General features: G+C 37.6%; 1 protein-coding gene across 3 annotated transcripts in view; it reads left to right on the forward strand.

Annotated features, from left to right (window-relative positions):
• The first annotated feature begins 10,455 nt into the window (after positions 1 to 10,455).
• Positions 10,456 to 17,956, forward strand: part of lrfn5a (leucine rich repeat and fibronectin type III domain containing 5a) — a 173,067-nt gene continuing 165,566 nt past the window's right edge. For all 3 annotated transcript variants that reach the window (XM_057858629.1, XM_057858628.1, XM_057858625.1), the window contains exon 1: positions 10,456 to 11,345. The gene's annotated coding sequence lies outside the window, so the exon portion shown is untranslated. The remainder of the gene's footprint in view (positions 11,346 to 17,956) is intronic.

Genomic DNA, 17,956 nt, shown 5'->3' on the forward strand with positions numbered 1-17,956 from the left:
AAAGATAAGACACAAGATGGATATATACATTCAACATACGGTACATAAGGACTGGATTTGTTTATTATAACAATAAATCAACAAGATGTCATTAACATTATTAACATTCTGTTAAAGCGATCTATGGATAGAAAGACTTGTAGTTCTTAAAAGAAAAATGTTAGTACAACTTATAGAAATTTTATATTAAAACCCCTCTTAATATTTTCGTTTTAATAAAATTTGTAAAATTTTCAATCAAAAAATAAACTAGTAGCCCGCCATTGTTGTTGCAATAATTACTTACACAATGCTCATTGGTGCTGAAGCCTATAAAATCAGTCGCACCCAAGCGCCAGCCGAGGGCGGCAAAACTCCATAAAACACAATTAACAAGTGAGCGTTTCACTGTACCGTCATTTAAATGTGTCTGAGCGGGGCATCTGCGTTAATTGCATCAAATATTTTAACGTGATTAATTTAAAAAAAAATTAACGCCCGTTAACGCGATAATTTTGACAGCCCTAATTTATATATTCAATTTTTTTAATCCCGCACCATGAAAATGAGTGACTTCTTGGATTTAGGAGAAATGCGAATGTGACGTCACCCGGGTCAGCATCTCCCAATACAGCATGGCTTAATAGCATGCAGATGGACTGTAGATTCAGCTGATTTTGCGGATTAATTTGTTTATTTTTTGCATCACGCCAGCCAAATGTGCTGCAGGGTTTTGTTGCTGCACCAGGGAGATTCGTGTGAGCCTTTTTGGGTTTCAAAAAGTTCTCGTTCACCCCGAGATTGGCCAAAACAAGTCCGACAACTGTGGGACCATTGGACTTACGAGGAAGTGAGTAAACATCGTGTTTCGTACTATGTCAAATACTGGGATCATGCCACACGTTTTAATACGCAGGTGGCTTGCATTTTGTGGTTGACAATGCTCCTTGTCCACCGAGAATGCCACTCGGCTGATGACAGTTGGCTTGTCGCACACTCCCCTCGGTCCTTTTCGTGTGCCCGCCAGGAGAGCGTTATACTCGGCTTATGCTCGTGCGGTTCTCCATATCATCCAGACTTCCAGCTCTATCTGCCCTCTTCGTGTGCCCGGCAATAGGCCACCATCCTCGGGTTGGGCTCAGGCAGCTGCTTCGACATCGGCCAGTTTGTCTGGCGGTCTTTCTCCAGCTGCTTACCCGGGAAACAAGCTCCCCTGCCCGCAGCAGGGGAACGATGAGCTGTAGCTTACTTGCCGTGGGGGGGTTGCCAATCGGTGAAGACAATCGACAACCCTGCCACCATGTGACATGATCCGGGATAGTATTGTGTGATTTTTCGCTTCGAAAGGCAAGAATAATACTTTGAATCGCTGCTCGGTTCGGGTTAGCATGTCGGCTAGCTGTCACGCATCCTGGTTTGTCTACACTCCCCGAAGCCGGGGCAGGGAAATGAAAAACAGCCGGACTAACTCCGGTGGCATAAAATATCATTCTGGAGGTGCAAGAAGTTGACAGTTTTTACCTTTATGGAGTAATTTTGCCGCTTTGTATTGAATAAATAAATTTTGAATATTTCATATTCCATTTAAGACTGTTATTTGTCATGACCATACCGTTTATTTAGCAATTGTGGAAAAGGACTTCAATAAAAACAATATCCTTTAAAAATATTGGAATAGAGAGACTGAAACAATGACATTTTGCTGATCTCTTCGTCAAATTGTCCTTGTTCTGAATAATTCTAAATCAGATGAAATTGTGACCTGCCGACGTCATCCTCCAGCTGGGGATGCTAGAGCACTATAATGACAGGCGGGGCTAAACGGCAAATTAAAAGACTAATTTCTCGTCATCTGCGCTTTGCCAAATTATTATATATCCCGTATTGGCCCGAATATAAGACGGTGTTTTTTGCATTAAAGTAAGAATGAAAACCTGGGGGACGTCTTATAACTGCGGCCTAAAAAAAAAAAAAAAAAAAAACAAAACTGCGGCCTAGACATATACCCATTCACGACGCTGGATGGCGCCAGTCATCAATGAATCGAATGCTGAACGCGACGCGACTATTTCAAAAACCAGAAGCCATTCATTTATGAATTTGATTGCACTTTAGTTTACATATTTAAATGTTAAATGTTTAAATGTTCAGATATTAAGTTTTGAATGCGAAATGAAATGCCTTTTCTCTCAAATATATTGTTATAATCATTTGTTTCAGATGTATTGTAATTATTTTCTGTATAAAAATGAATTTGATGTTCAAAAAGTCTTTTTTCAAACTTGAGTCTTGAAAAAGAGGGGGTCGTCTTATAATCGGGGTCGTCTTATATTCGGGCAAATAAGGTAGTCGAATCGTCTCAAAATATGATTCTAATTCACATTAATAATGTTATTTAAGTTTTTTTTTCATGCTCTCACAGGCACTTTAAATACGTACAACGATGAACAGAAAATTTCAAACATTCATATGAAAAATAGATTTGCAAAGTGACACAACAATCCCAAATGAAGAATATAAATCTAAAGAAGTTGTTTCTAGCCTTTTTTAACATCTGCACTTAGCCGTGAGGCCAATTTTGAATCCCACCGCAGGCAGAATGGAGTGCAGGAGGTGTTGTTGGGAAGTGTCCTATATCGACCGACCTAGCAAGGTCTTGAGGAAGGAAGGGAGGGCCATTTTCTTGAGTGTACCTGCTGCACTTCATACAGTATATGTATTATGGGCTGTCATGATGTTTTAGCTAATACTGTATTGCACAATCTTACAAGTACAGTATGTGATAAATATTGTCCACGGTGCATCCGTTGCAGTCTAGATATTCAAAAAAGTGGGGTCTCCGCATCTTCTTCATGGTTTCTTCTTTTTTTTTGTGGGTCAAATGGGTCGCTGAATTTTTCCTTGAGCATTGGAAGGTTTCAATAGGGGTATGCCGTGTACATTGCAGAGTCATGAATCACAGAAAATATGTCTTTATCAGTTGAACAGTGTTATTGTATTTTTTTGGAACCTGCCAGACTACATTAAAATGCAATTCAGATGACAGTTAATTTCTTGGCTCTGACAACAGAATAAGCCTTTGTAATTTATTTGCCCTGACAGCCGAATGGGTCTTGGTAGGGTGGTTAATGTCCAGTCTGTCCAGCTATTTTCAGAGCAAGTGAAGAATGCCACCAGCAGAGGTAGTATTAAACTGAGTGGTTAAATGGAGCATGATCACTGGCCACAACCAGGGACGCTGCTACCCCTCTGGTTGAAAAATCAGATGGTGTAAATAATGACTCATTCCCACAACGCCTACTACTTTTCATCAGCAAAATCAACACACCTCCACTGGTCTCGTGCTCCAATGGTGTGACGTCAGCCAAGACACCCGAGACTATTTTTACATTGAAAAACGCATAATTTACATCACTTATCGTGTCCAAAAACATTCCAATTGTCATCAAAATTTCTCTGGAAATCTTTACTCAGAAGGCGGCACGGTGGCTTAGTGGTTAGCACATCTGCCTCACAGTTCTGAGATCAAGGGTTCAATCCCGGGCTTCGGTCTTCCTGTGTGGAGTTTGCATGTTCTCCCCGTGCCTGCGTGGGTTTCCTCCGGGAACTCCGGTTTCCTCCCACATCCCAAAGACATGCATGGTAGGCTGATTGAACACTCTAAATTGTCCGTAGGTATGAGTGTGTGCGTGAATGGTTGTATGTCTCCTTGTGCCCTGCGATTGGCTGGCAACCAGTTCAGGGTGTCCCCTGCCTACTGCCCGTAGTTGGCTGGGATAGGCTCCAGCACCTCTGCGACCCTCGTGAGGAAAAGCGGCATGGAAATGGAAATCTTTACTCATACCTACTTCGACCTCATAAAATACCTGAATGATAAGGCTCTCCATGTTGTCGCTATAAAATAATTAATAAATGAGAAAGTACGCACATAGGCAGATTTTGACTTTTGGGGCAGGGGGGGCAAAACATGTTGATGACCCCGAAACGCAGTGTCAGCAATAAAATTACCGTATTTTTCGGACTACAAATCGCACCTGAGTATAAGTCGCACCAGCCATAAAATGCCCAACGAAGAGAAAAAAAACATATATAAGTCGCACCGGAGTACAAGTCACATTTTGGAGGACATTTATTTGATAAAATCCAACACATAGAACAGATCTGTCATAAAAGGCAATTTAATATAAAAATACATTAGAGAACAACATGCTGAATAAGTGTACAGTGCTTGAACAACAAAATGCGAATATATTGTCCTTACCAGGACGCTACGGCTCGGTCCTGGCTATACAGCGAGCTAAACTCCCAAATGACGATGCTTGACGTCCGTATAATTTGCTGAATCAATTTCGTCCTCGATACCAAACAGGTTCGCATCAACGTAAATAAATGATAATTGGGTGCTGTTACACTGTTTGTGTGACACAAACGGTTAGCATGCGTTTGCTAGCATTAGCACAGCGTTCAAACAACCACACAACTGGCTTTAAGTGTCCGATCGTGGGTGGAAAACACACAACAACAACAGAAAAGATGATACACACCTCTGTAGAGATATTTTACAAGCATAAACAATGAACGTAGGTTCGCATCGGTGTTTCTCTCTCGCCAACTCGCCCACTCGCTCAAGCTGCGTAGCTGTCCGTCTTCTTCTGGCGTGTGAGCGGTCTTCTTCACATAAACAAGTGCGAGTACGCCCTCACGTGGGCGTGAAAGCGCCACAAACTAAAAGCATGCATTTCAATATAAAAAAAGTCAATTATACAATTGAACACACATTGCCAAAGGCTGAACGCGAACGTGGCCACTGCCATTAAGAGTTATTCAGATAACTATAGCATAACGAATATGCTAACAAGTTTACCAAACCATCAGTGTCACTCCAAAACACCAAAATAACATTTTAAATGATATCATAATGTGTTAATAATTTCACACATGGGTCGCTCCTGAATATAAGTGGCACCCCCAGCCAAACTATGAAAAAAACTGTGATTTATAGTCCGAAAAATACGGTAACTTACAAGAATATTTTTTATAATAATAAGTTGACAATGAGCGTTTTTTTGTTTCCCATCATTCTTGAGGGGAATTCTAAATCACTCTGCCGAGGCAATACTTTTTGCCAAAGTCGTCAACCATTGAATATGGTACGCCCGCCGGTGTCGTGCCAATTTAGTTACCCCAGTCAAAAATTGTATCCACTGGGCGGAGCCATATGAAGGTAGATTTATGTCTTTATTATTCAATCAAAAAAAGTTGCTTCAATTAAAAAAAATGTGTTTGAATGCAAAAAAATGTGTTTGAATGCAAAAATAAATTTAAAACAAAAAAAAAATGCATGTGAAAGCTATTTTTCTTTTTTTTTTTTTTTTTTTTTGATTCAAGCAACTTTTTTGATTGAAGTAATGTTGATTTGTGTTGGGCCACATTTTGGCTAGGACATTTTTGTCGTTATTATTCGATGAAAAATATGTTTATTTTCTAAAAGAAAAATCACTTCAGTCAAAAAAGAAAACACTCAATCATAGAAAATTTTTTTGAATGCAAAAAAATATTTGAGATAAAAAAATTTGCATTTCAAAACTTAATTTTTCATTGAAAAGGTTTTATTTGATTGAAGCAATCCATTTTGCGTTTGGGCCATAATATAGGTAGGACATTTGTGTCTAAATTATTCAATCCCACAAAAAGTTGCTTCAAACAAAACCAAAAAAAACCAAAACAAAACAAAACAAAACAAAAAAATATATATATTTTTTTTTAATCAAGAAAAAAATCATTTGAAAAATAAAATTGCCCCCCCCCTAATTTTTTTTGTATGAAAATTATATTCAAAGCAAATGTCTATCTAAGGTGCTAGTCACATGATCTGTTTGAAAAATAATTTTGACCCATTATAAAATTATATAATTTTTGTTCATTTCATTAATTTTTGTTGCAGTTTTATTGTTTTACAACATATATATATATATATATATATATATATATATATATATATATATATATATATATATATATATATATATATATAGGAAAGACAATTTCATGCAATGAATCTTTTTTACCTTTTGACTTTTTGACTGTTTTTAGCACCCTTTTTTTCTTTCAGTCCTTCTCGAGTTTTTGTCTAAGTCATATTGCTGTTTCAATCCTTCATTGTACTGTGTAGCATCATACTTTGTTTGAGTAAGTTTATTTCCAGTGGTATTAGTTTCAGTAGTATGTTTTTATACATTGTTCTCTTTTGATATTTTTTTTTTAAATAAATATATTTAGTTTGCACCTATCCCCCTGCCTTGCCTCCTTGCTTCTTTGCACCTGGGAGCCTTGCTCCTCATTGATCTGCCAAACCTGACAGCTAAACCCAGCCACAACATAGTGCATATTATAAGCATATATTATTAAGTATGTTCCAGATTGTTAGAAAAAAGTTTAACAGTATCCAGTAGCAAAGGTTGAGATACGATCTGCGATCTGCATTGATGTCACCAGGCTAATGTGCACAAAAAAGCAGACCAGGCCCGCTAAAAAATGGATGACTCAGAATTTGTTGAAAGCCTTTGAGAAAGCCACTATGAACATATGCACCATTTTTAGACCCAGTCAATGCTCTCATTAAACTGTAAATCCATATATTTCATTTGATTAACTAAAAAAATAAGTATGTCCACGATCAAGTATAGTACTAAGTACTGCTCATAGATATACATACAGTAGTAGTTTACGGCCAGGTATTTATGCTGTCAGACAGATAAATGGTCAAAATTGCAATTATTGCTCTCATAAAATGCCTCAAACACTTAAAAATGTGGAAGATTTATTTAATTGTCCAAAGTAGGCACAATTTGTGTAGAGTTGTGAGGTGTGAAGAATCTGATTGGGCAATAAAATTCTAGTAGGTGTCCATTCCCAGGGGTGTCACTGGATATAAATGTGTTGTGTTCGTCCCCAGAAGATACAATTATGTATCGAACTGAGGCATATATGTATTTGTTATATTATTCATGTGTATGTGTGCGTATATTATGTTATATTAATATAGACAAGTTCCCTGAGCAAAATTTTCTGCTGCAGAACACCATGAATTTTGGTTGAAGTTGACAAAGTTTTAAACTGCCAAATCAAACCAGAGGAACCCAAGGAATCTTCAAAAATGGATTCAGCATGACGTAGATGACACTCCAGGACTTTCTGTGCTGTGCTTGGCTGTGAGAACTCCTGGAAGCGCCTACAGTATATATATGCTTGGAAGTGGAAAGTGCCAGTGTGGATCTACCTCGCCATACACCCTAAATCGAAACCAGCAACAGATTAAGGATTTGGCTAGCAGTTTTAACTCTAAAAGATCCACCTAAAAGATTGCATGTTTTTCTCATCTCCTCGGTGATCGTTCATGGACAAAATTCTACCAATCTCTGCAGCCTGTGTTAACATGGGGTGTAGATTGATATGCCCGCCACTTGAGTGACCAAAATGAGGCGAAATTAAAAATATTACAGTTGCTGAATGCAGACGGACTGACACGGATTATGTTGTTACAAGGAAATACTATAAGGTAATTTTCATCTAGTTAGGTTATAGTTATGGTACTATGAGCTGTATGTATAAACACAAATAGTTTTTTTAAATTGCTGATATTATAAATCAATAAAGCTTTTGGACAACATGATTCCATTTCTTGTTTTATTTAAAACAATTGGTTTATGTGCAAAACAGGTAAATAAATCACAATTTTTAAAATTATTAGAAAAATATTAATGAAAATAGAGCACAAATCAAGCCTTCCATCATCAAGGTAGAATGCACGTAGTCTCGATATACTGTATGTCCATCAACAAAAGTGTTGTTGTGAGGCACATCAACTTGTCTTCCCTTGCCTTACAGCATTTTCCACCTGTTAACCAATCAACAAAAAACATGTAACACTTGAATTTACAGTATACTTTTAGGGTAAAAAGGCCATGTATGACTTGTAGTAGATGAGTATTTGTTTTCCATTTCTTTATTGTTTTGTTATTTGTTATTGTCATACGTTGCTCACACAACACAACATAATCATAATTAATTACGTACATAAAAAAAAAAAAAAAAATCTTGGGATGCCGCGAGCTACCCACACCAGCGTTGCGATCGACTGGTCGATCGTGATCGACGTAATGAGCACCCTTGATTTATCATATCAATTAATTAAGTTCATATTCGTGAGAAATGTAGCCCTGACAACCGTTTACCCAATCTGTTTGGTCTTATTTATGTCCCATCCCGAGCAAAAAGTGTACATGCAGGTTATGCTGTTACATCTTACCAATGTTGAGACCAAACCTACGCCCTTTGCATAGGGACGGTAGGGACATAACACTACCAACATTTCAGCGGGCTCAAATTGTCCCCACCAACTTTGAAGCAACATTATTTGCAATACATCATGAGTTCAGTTATGGAAAGACAATCTAAATTACCCATATACTGTATGTTGTAAGGATAAAATTGACCATTATAATACCACTATTAAGGGAATTATTTTCATTATGTTCAGACTTACATTCATCCCTTTTCGCTTGCGGAATGTGCCAGTCCATTTTTTCCCCCTCAAACGCACATTTGATTGGCTGATGACTTGACCCCTCCCCCACCCACGGACACGTTCTGCCCACCCAAAGAAAACTGGATGTAGTATGACTAACGGCAGTCTGGCCACCGCGTATGGTATCCCATTCATATAGTACTGATGTGTTCTAAGTTTTAACAGGTAAGTTAGGGACAAAGAATGACTGCTAGGAGGCACTACATAGTGTATGTGGGATCTGTCTTACACGTATCAAAGATTGCACCTGTCTTGACCTGCCTGCCGATTTAGGTGAATTTTGAAGCATTCTAAGGGGGGTCAAATTGAGCTCAAAGGGGCTGCGGAACAAAGAATAACTATAATAATAATAATAATAAAACCGAGGAACCACAATAGGTTACCTAAAAAAAACATTGTCACCTGCATGTCCATACTGTTCAGTTACGGATGTGTTGTAAGTCAAATAAAATAACTTTTTTGTTTAGACCAAATCACAACAACAGTTATCTCAAGGAGAAAACAAAACATGTTTTAAGGTGCAGTAGCCCTATTTTGGATTTCCACCTATTTGAGCATTGTAGCTCACCCCCCCAGATAAGACTAATGCCCACCCACACCTGGCATCCTGGTAACACCACTGGATGTAGCCCTGACCCCCGTTCACCCAATTTGTTAGGTCTGATTAATGTACCGTCCGCAGAAAAAAGTGTACATGCAGATTATGCTGTTATATAGTTCCTACCAATGTTGAGACCAAACCTACGCCGTTGCGCTCCACACAGCTGTCGTCTATAACCATAAGCGGAGTTTAAGGGGGCCCGTGGCCGAAAAGTGTCAATGCATGTAATTGACTTTCCTATATATATATATAAAAGTTGTAAAGCATTAAAGCAAACAACAAAATGAATGAAATGAACAAAAAAAAATATTTTTATAATGGGTCAAAATTATTTTTCGAACAGATCATGTGAATAGCACCTCATTTGCTTGGCATGTCATTAAAAAAAAAATAATAAAAAAATAGGGGAGGATAATTTTATTTTTCAAATGATTTTTTTTTTTCTTTGTTTGAAAATATTTTCTTTTTGATTGAAGCAACTTTTTTGGGGATTTAATGATTTAGACACAAATGTCCTACCCATAATATTAATAATAAATAATAATAATAATAACATTTTTTAATAAAAACTAAGGGTTCTAATGCAAATATTTGAGTCTCAAATTTTTTTTCACATTCAAAAACTTTTTTTCTATGATTGAATTTTTTTCTCTTTTTTTTTGATTAAAGTGATTTTTTTGTTTGAAAATATATATGTTGTTTTTGTTTGAAGCAACTTATTTTTTGATTGGATAATGAAGACAGAAATGTCCTAGCCAAAATGTGGCACAAACGCAAAACAACATTATTTCAATCCAAAAAAAACAAAAACAAAAACAAAACAAAAAAAAAGACTTCAATCAAAAGGAAAATTCAAAGAAAAATAGCTTTCAAATGCATTTTTTTGAGTTTCAGATTTTTGACTGAATAATAAAGACACAAATCTACCTCCATATGGCTCCGCCCAGGGGATCCAATTTTTGACTGGGCTAACTACATTGGCACGACACTGGCGGGCGTACCAAATTCAATGGATGACGATCTTGGCGAAAAATATTGCCCAATTTAGAATCCCCCTCAAGAGTAATGGGAAACAAAAAAACGCTTATTGTCAATTTATTATTTTGAATATTCTTGTAAGTTAATTTTATTGCTAACACTGCGTTTTGGGGTCATCAACATGTTGTGCCCCCCCCCGCCCAAAAGTCAAACTCCACCTATGTTTATAACAAAAAATGCGCTTTCATAATATTTTATTTTGAAAATTCAACCACAGGAAGTAACTTTCATTAAATGCCGTGAACTGACTGATGTTACTCATGCGCTGTTTGGATTATCCGCGCAAGAGGAGCGATCACCGAGGACAGAGGATCAGCAGAGTTAATGTAACAAACCCGTACTTTAACTTTAGTGTAACCTTTATTTCTACAAAATAATTTTTAACCAGGTTGTTTCATTGTATTTTTTTTTTTTCTTTTTGCGGGCGACAGTGGCGACGCGCATTATTGAACTGGCAGGGATTCACTGCAGGAGAAAAAGGGAGAAAGCCGCTTGTGTCTCGAAAGTGAATTAAAATATCTTGTTGAAAATCTTGCTCATTTTAGATCGTTCGGTGCACCATAGGACATAAGAAAAAATAATTTTCTTTCTTTATACAATTGAGCTGGGTTTGGATTGCGTCTCGTTTGGGATATCGGGTTCTTGTGGTGGAATTCTTCTTGGGTCACCTGCGCGAGGAAAGCGACCGGTGCAGGGGAGGGGTGGGCAAGCATTGGTGCGACTGAGTGGAAGAAGCAAAGGTAAATGGAGGAGAGGGGCAACGGCTGAAGTGGTTAAGTTCTCTCGAATGGGATTTTTTATTAACCCTGCAAATGAAGGGATGAAACACGGAGGAAAAACCGGGGAGAGAGAGCAAGAGAGACGAAGGCGAGAAGAAGGACCCCTTCGACCGCTATCTGAATGCAGAACGGACGCACCCCTCTTGAAGATCCAAATCTAAAACTATACGGGATTTACATTCATCTCAAGGGATATTTATTCCTGCACATCATTTCATGGTGCTTATTATTTCATTTGGAAGCTATAATTGTGGAGTTACGTCTGTGAATGATTCCTAACGATGGGATTTGAAGAAATAATTGAACCCTGACGCTTGGCGATCGAAGGAAGCCGACAAAGGCTATACGTCCACGAAAGGAGGTAAAGTTTTTTTTCTCTAAATATTATTTGAATGTGTAGTTTGACTTCTCAGCATCCCTTTTGGTGTATTTTTTGATTGTGTGCAGCATTTGAATGATAGAATGAATGGTTGTGGACAGCTCATTGGTGCTGAATTTGAGTTATTCGCCCCCTTCTTCAATGTTGGAATGGAAGTGGGGCGGAGGTGTAGGCCTATTCTATAGCTGAGTAGGTGGGATTTATTGGTTACTGTAGGAAACGAGTACATTCCAAGGTCACTGTGTGAGTCCACAGCAAGTTATACAGGTGCAGCGTGCGTGTGCACGCAGTAACGTGTGCATGTGTGCGCGCAAACGCCTCTGTGCGTGCGTAATCCCAGGCTAAATTCCACCAGCTGCCCGGGGTGAGCAAACTATGCGAGCGTGTAAAAGTGTGACTCAAATGGACTCTCGTGTGTGTACGGATGATACATGGAGTCAATTTCTGCTAAAAGAGTTCTTCAGGATAAGGCAAAACCCGCACTACCAATAGCTCCTCATTTTGTGCGTCATATTTTTGCACTTGCTTCTAACCAGAGAGGGGCGGGCAAAGACTGCGTTTGGGAAATATTTGCGAGTTCATTGCGTGTGCAGTATAAAAAGGAAATGGTTGAAAATGACAAGGTTTACTTGATAAAATATGAACCGCAGAGGCAGCAAATATGTGGTGTCTGCATGTGTGATCTGATGCATATATCAAGAAGATAAGATGCAATGCTGCTCTGTTTATAGTATGCAACCGTTTTACAATCATGAATGTATTTATCAATGTAATGTAGCATTTCCTTCAAAAAACTGATCAAAAACTAGTATGGGTATGTTTGTCATGTTTAACTCGTATTAGACATCAAATCCATCTCAACTTGAGTGATCATGTTTCACTGCCATTGACAGCGATGGTCGTCCAATCCAATTTTACTGAGGGGCTGGCATTAATTGAGCCATTTCTGCCAACTCTCCCAGTCAACCGCTATTGGCAGCCATGAGTTAATGAAATGTAACAAAATAAAAGAGCTCTACAAAACCAAAACATTAATGTGACAAAAATTTATTAGACTCAAAATAAGAAGGCGGCGGCACGGTGGAAGGGTGGTTAGCAAGTCCGCCTCACAGATATGAGATCAAGTATTTAATCCCGGGCTCCGGCCTTCCTGTGTGGAGTGCATCTTCTCTCCGTGCCTGCGTGGGTCTTCTCCGAGTACTCCGTTTTCCCCCGACATCCCAAAAACATGCATGGAAGGCTGAGCGAACACTCTAAATTGTTCCTAGGTATGGGTGTGTACGTGAATGGTTGTTTGTCTCCTTGTGCCCTGCGATTGGCTGGCAATTGATTCAGGGTGTACTCCGCCGACTGCCCATAGTTGGCCGGATTGGCTCCAGCATGCCTGTGATCCTCGTGAGGATAAGCGGCTTGGACAATTAATGAATCAAAATAAGAAAATAAGTGATCTTAAATGGAATCTAATCAAGGGTATAGGTTTGTTCTCAACATTGGTAGAGATTATATAACAACATAACCTGCATGTACATTTTTTGCTGGGGGCGGGACATTAATGAGGGTGAACGGGGTTCAGGGCTACATTTCTCACAAATATGAACCTAATTAATTGATAGGCTAAATGATCAATGAAAAATAGATTTGTATTGACTTATACTGTCTCTCACGTGTATTGGTTCAGGTGATACATCGTTATATTCAAACCCTTGTTTTCAAAAACCACTAAAGTTACATTTTGAAAACTTCCAGAATAAATGCCTAGATTTTATTAGCAAATTGAAATTACAGTATTTTAACATAAATTATATTAACACATACAAAATAAATACAAACTTGGTAATAATCTCTTATCTATCCAGGAATGCTAAAAATAACCATTAGTCTTAAGACCACTCAACATTCTGTCTAAATAAATAAGTTAAATATAATGGAAAAAAACCTTCTTTGCAAGAGTATAACAAAAATAAATAAAAATCCATTTAGGTAAAACACAACTTATTTTGTCTATAACCACAGCCATAATAAAAATAAATAATGCAGAAAATAAATTTATACATTTTAAATTAATGCAAGTCATCAGCCAATCAAACGTGCGTTTGAGGGGGAAAAAATGGACCGGCACATTCAGCAAGTGAAAAGGGGTAAATGTAAGTCCGAACATAATGAAAATAATTCACTTAATTATGATAGGGTCAATTATATCCTTACAACATATGGGAAGATCTAAATTACCTATATAACTGAGTCATTTTATAATGCAAATAAGGTTGCTTAAAAGTTGGTGGGGACAATTTGAGCATCCTGAAAAGTTGGTTCTGCTATATCCCTACCGTCTCTATGCAAACCTACGCCCTTGAATCCAATATAATCCTAACATTAGAGAGGTCTTGAAAAGTTGGTTCTGCTATGTCCCTACCGTCTCTATGCAAACCTACGCCCTTGAATCCAATATAATCCTAACATTAGAGAGGTCTGAATGCCTTTTTTAACTTGTTGAAACAAACTGAAAGGCCACTGCAATATGTTTAATTCATCAATTCCCAAGGATACTTGAGTGCTGTTGTAAAATACACAAACACACTGTAAAAGGGTCCACAAAAATGCAGCCATATTTAGGAATCTATAACAGTTAACTGTGACATACCTTTCATGAGTTTCAAGACAGCGGGGACTGTCGTATGAGGAAATGCAGTTCTCAGCGCATGTATCAGCCACATGAAAATGACTGATGACCTTTTGATCCGGCCTTAAGCATGTTCAAGATATATTTAGGCTGATAGATTCAGCAATGCACATGCATCATTTTAATCCAAATCAATTTCGGTTCAAATCATTTTTTTTCACCCCCAGTCTCGACAGTCTCCAATTGGCTATTCTTGTATTGCAAATGATTGACACATGATTGATGATATTGGTAGGCAGTGATAAACTTTTCTTTTTAATCTTTAATCCTAGAATGCAACATTAATCATTTAAGTACATTTGGGGGGTTGGGGTTCTAAAAGTATTAGAAGCTATCCAAGTATGAATATTGAAATTTAAAATTTGATTGCGAAAGTTTCCATACTCAGTTATTTATTGTTTTTTTCCACAGGAATTTGTTGTTATCGGTTAAATTTGATTGATTTTTGCATTTTCCTAGTTAACTCATCATTTGGCATTGACAGCGCTAAATGTCCAATCCATTTTAAGTGGGAGGGCTGAGCTGCCACCCTCCCACTTGAAATTGACGCTTAGTAATAAACTGATAGAAAGCGTTTTGATTAAAGTTCTAATAGCCACTTTACTGTACGTCTATCATCATCATCATACGTAAATAAATCATCTGATAAGGAAAAATGAATTTGGTACTGGTCAGAACTGGCACTTGTCAACTAAAAAAATCCCTTACACTGAAGTAGCTTGAATTCCACATACTGTACTCTCACAATGATTGATTTCTGTTTCCTTCAAATTGGTTATATAAAATTATAGAATCTCGGTTGCTATGTTTAATCTTGTGCAGCATGGCCTCATTTTGAGGCAGTTCTTTGATGATAATTTAAGCACTACATTATTTGCAGACTTCAACATAAATATGCTGAAAGTGAAAACAAACAAATCAATTACAATATAACAGAATAAAAGCCAATGCATTATCTGGAAATAAATGTGTATTTGAACAGTGTGCACTCATGTTTTCAATTGAAATGTAGTCTTATTCCCTGACTATGTTCCATTTTACTCTTTGTCCCATTTTGTCCGAGTGAAATAATTTGTATTGATCAAGGTAATACATTCTGTATCCATAAATGCCATTGTATGCACATGAACCACACATAACGTCGCTCATGCCCCATGGGCATGGAAGCATTATGCAAATATTCTCCGGCACTAGGAAGAGAGTGCACCTGAGAACGTGTTGAACTGGTGATTTTCACTCTATTTTGTTGAAGTGTTCTATTCACATGTAAAAGGAGTAGTTTGCTTTTCCATTAGCTTCAGGATAAATGGATTTGGATTGCAGTTTTTACAGAACATTGAAACGCAGAAAAGACCACTCTATTTTTAAGCTTCGCCTGAAAGATGTTTGTGCATTTAGAATTTTTGCTGTTTGACTATTGTTCCAATAGTTCAGTTTGTCTGACTCCGTTTGTGATATATAGTACAGGCCAAAAGTTTGGACACACATCATTCAATGCAACACAAATGAAAGTGCCAACCTCATTGATAAAGCAATGAATTCCAATAATCAACCCTCAAAAGGCATATGTATCTGTGAAGTCAGAAACCATTTTAGGTGACTCCCTCTTGATTCTTATCAAGAGAATGGGAAGAGTGTGCAAAAAAGTAATCAGAGCAAAGGGTGGCTAATTTAAAGATACTAGAATATTACTGAATTTTTCGGACTATAAGTCACACCTGAGTATAAGTTGCACCAGCCCAGAAATGCACAATGAAGAGGAAAAGAAAACATATAAGTTGCACCGGAGTATAGTTCATATTTTTGGGGGAACTTTACTTGATAAAATCCAACACATAAAACAGATATGTCATTTTGAAAAGGCAATTTAAAATAAAAATACAATAAAGAAAAACATGCTGAATAAGTGTACAGTATGATACAGTTACATGATCATGAACAGCGAAATGCGAACATGGCCGGTATGTTAACGTAACATAGCTATTAAGAGTTATTCAGATAACTATAGCATAAAGAACATGCTAACAAGGTTGCCAAACCATCAGTGTCACTCCAAAACACCAAAATAACATGGGAAATGATATAATAATGTGTTAATAATCTCACACATAAATCGTTCCAGAGTATAAATCGCACCCTAAGCCAAACTATGAAAAAAAACTGCGACTTATTGTCCAAAAAATCCGGTATACATGTTTTTAGTTATTTCACCCCTTTTTTTTTTTTTTTTTTTTGCTAAGTACTGTACATAATTCGACACGTGTTCATTTATAGTTTACCTCCAGCGAGAATTTACAATGCAAATAGTCATGAAAATAAAGAAAACACATGAATGAGAAGGTGTTTCCAAACTTTTGGCATGTACTGTACAGTAATCCCTCGCTACTTCCCGTTTCAAACTTCGCGCGCTTAGTCATTGCGATTTATTTCAATAAAAAAAAAAAAATCCTAATCCTAATCCTGTACAGTGGTACCTCGACATACGATTGCATTGACATACGATCATTTTCGACGTCCGACTTAAAAATTGACTCGCTATTTGTCCCGTCATATGACGACATGCTCGAAATACGATTAATGACAGCGTTCAGCGTTTTATTGTTTTCCCGCAAGACGCACGCACGCCAAATTTTCTTGCGAGAGAAATCAACATGGGTCCTAAGAAGGTTCGTGCAGGCAGTGAAAAAAAGAAAAGGAGGATGCTTACCATTGAAATTAAGAAGGAAGGGATAGAAAAAAATGACCGTGGTGTGCGTGTCAGTTAACTAGTCAGACAACGCGACTCGCCGGTCCCCACCTCCCCCGCCAACAACAGCAGAACATGAAAAGCGAAAGCAAAAACATCCCACTCTACCACACTTCTCTGTCTCGTCAGTCACACGGTGTGTTCAGGATTTACCGCGAAAAACGAGGGATCACTGTACACAGCTTAAAAAATGTTGATTATTTTGGAACCTTTCTCAGTGAAAAACTTACCTACTTGCTATATTTAGTGCACTCACTCTAATGACCTTGGATATCACATGAAAACATCAAAACTAGAGATGTGACCGAAACTTTGGAGCCAAAAACTATCGACCGAAAAAAACCCGATAATATTCCAGAAAATTAGGGAAAAAAATGCAAATTTAAATGTTATCTTTTAAATTAACTCTTTATGTGCCATTGATTGTAATAGACGGATAAACATGTGGTGGCCAATGATCGTTCTGCTGTGAATTGAAATGAGTTTGTCACTATTAGACATCCAATCTACTTGAAGTGCAGCAAATGAGCAAATGTACCTGACCCAAAATGAACAAGTTACTCAGGAATCCCCCAAATCACCATAAAGTGACCTGGAAATACCCTAAAATCAACAGAAAATTATCCAAAATCTATAAGAAGAGACCCTGGAATGCCACAAAATGTACCGGACGTGACCCAAACTCAACTGAATTGACCCCTTATCACCCTAAATATAACAAGGAAGTGACTCCAAATTATTTCATTGCCTGCCAGTCCAATTCATTTACCCAGGGAGGAATGGCTGTGAAATGAGAAATCTTTCAGTGCCATTGATTTATTAATTCGTCCAGCACCGTCAATGGCAGCCACTGAGTTAATAAGGAAAATGAAAAAAATGTCCTCCCTGACTATAAAGAGCAGTGCAAAATCAAATTTATACTTTTGCAATCAAATAATGTATCTGGGTACAACATTTCAGTGTCTTCACTTTTCCTGTAGAAACACTGGAATGTAGGTTACATAGTCTTCTTTCAGGGTCAAGTTGTTGGATTAATTTGTGGTATACGTATGCCTTAAACGATCATTATTGTAGTCCGTCACTGTCAGGAACTCATATTTTTCTCTCTTTTTACATCAAACCATTGTAAACAATCTCATTTTGTCGATAGTTTACCCTCACCATAGC

The sequence above is a fragment of the Corythoichthys intestinalis genome, chromosome 15 (assembly GCF_030265065.1).
Source record: "Corythoichthys intestinalis isolate RoL2023-P3 chromosome 15, ASM3026506v1, whole genome shotgun sequence".
Classification (NCBI taxonomy): domain Eukaryota; kingdom Metazoa; phylum Chordata; class Actinopteri; order Syngnathiformes; family Syngnathidae; genus Corythoichthys; species Corythoichthys intestinalis.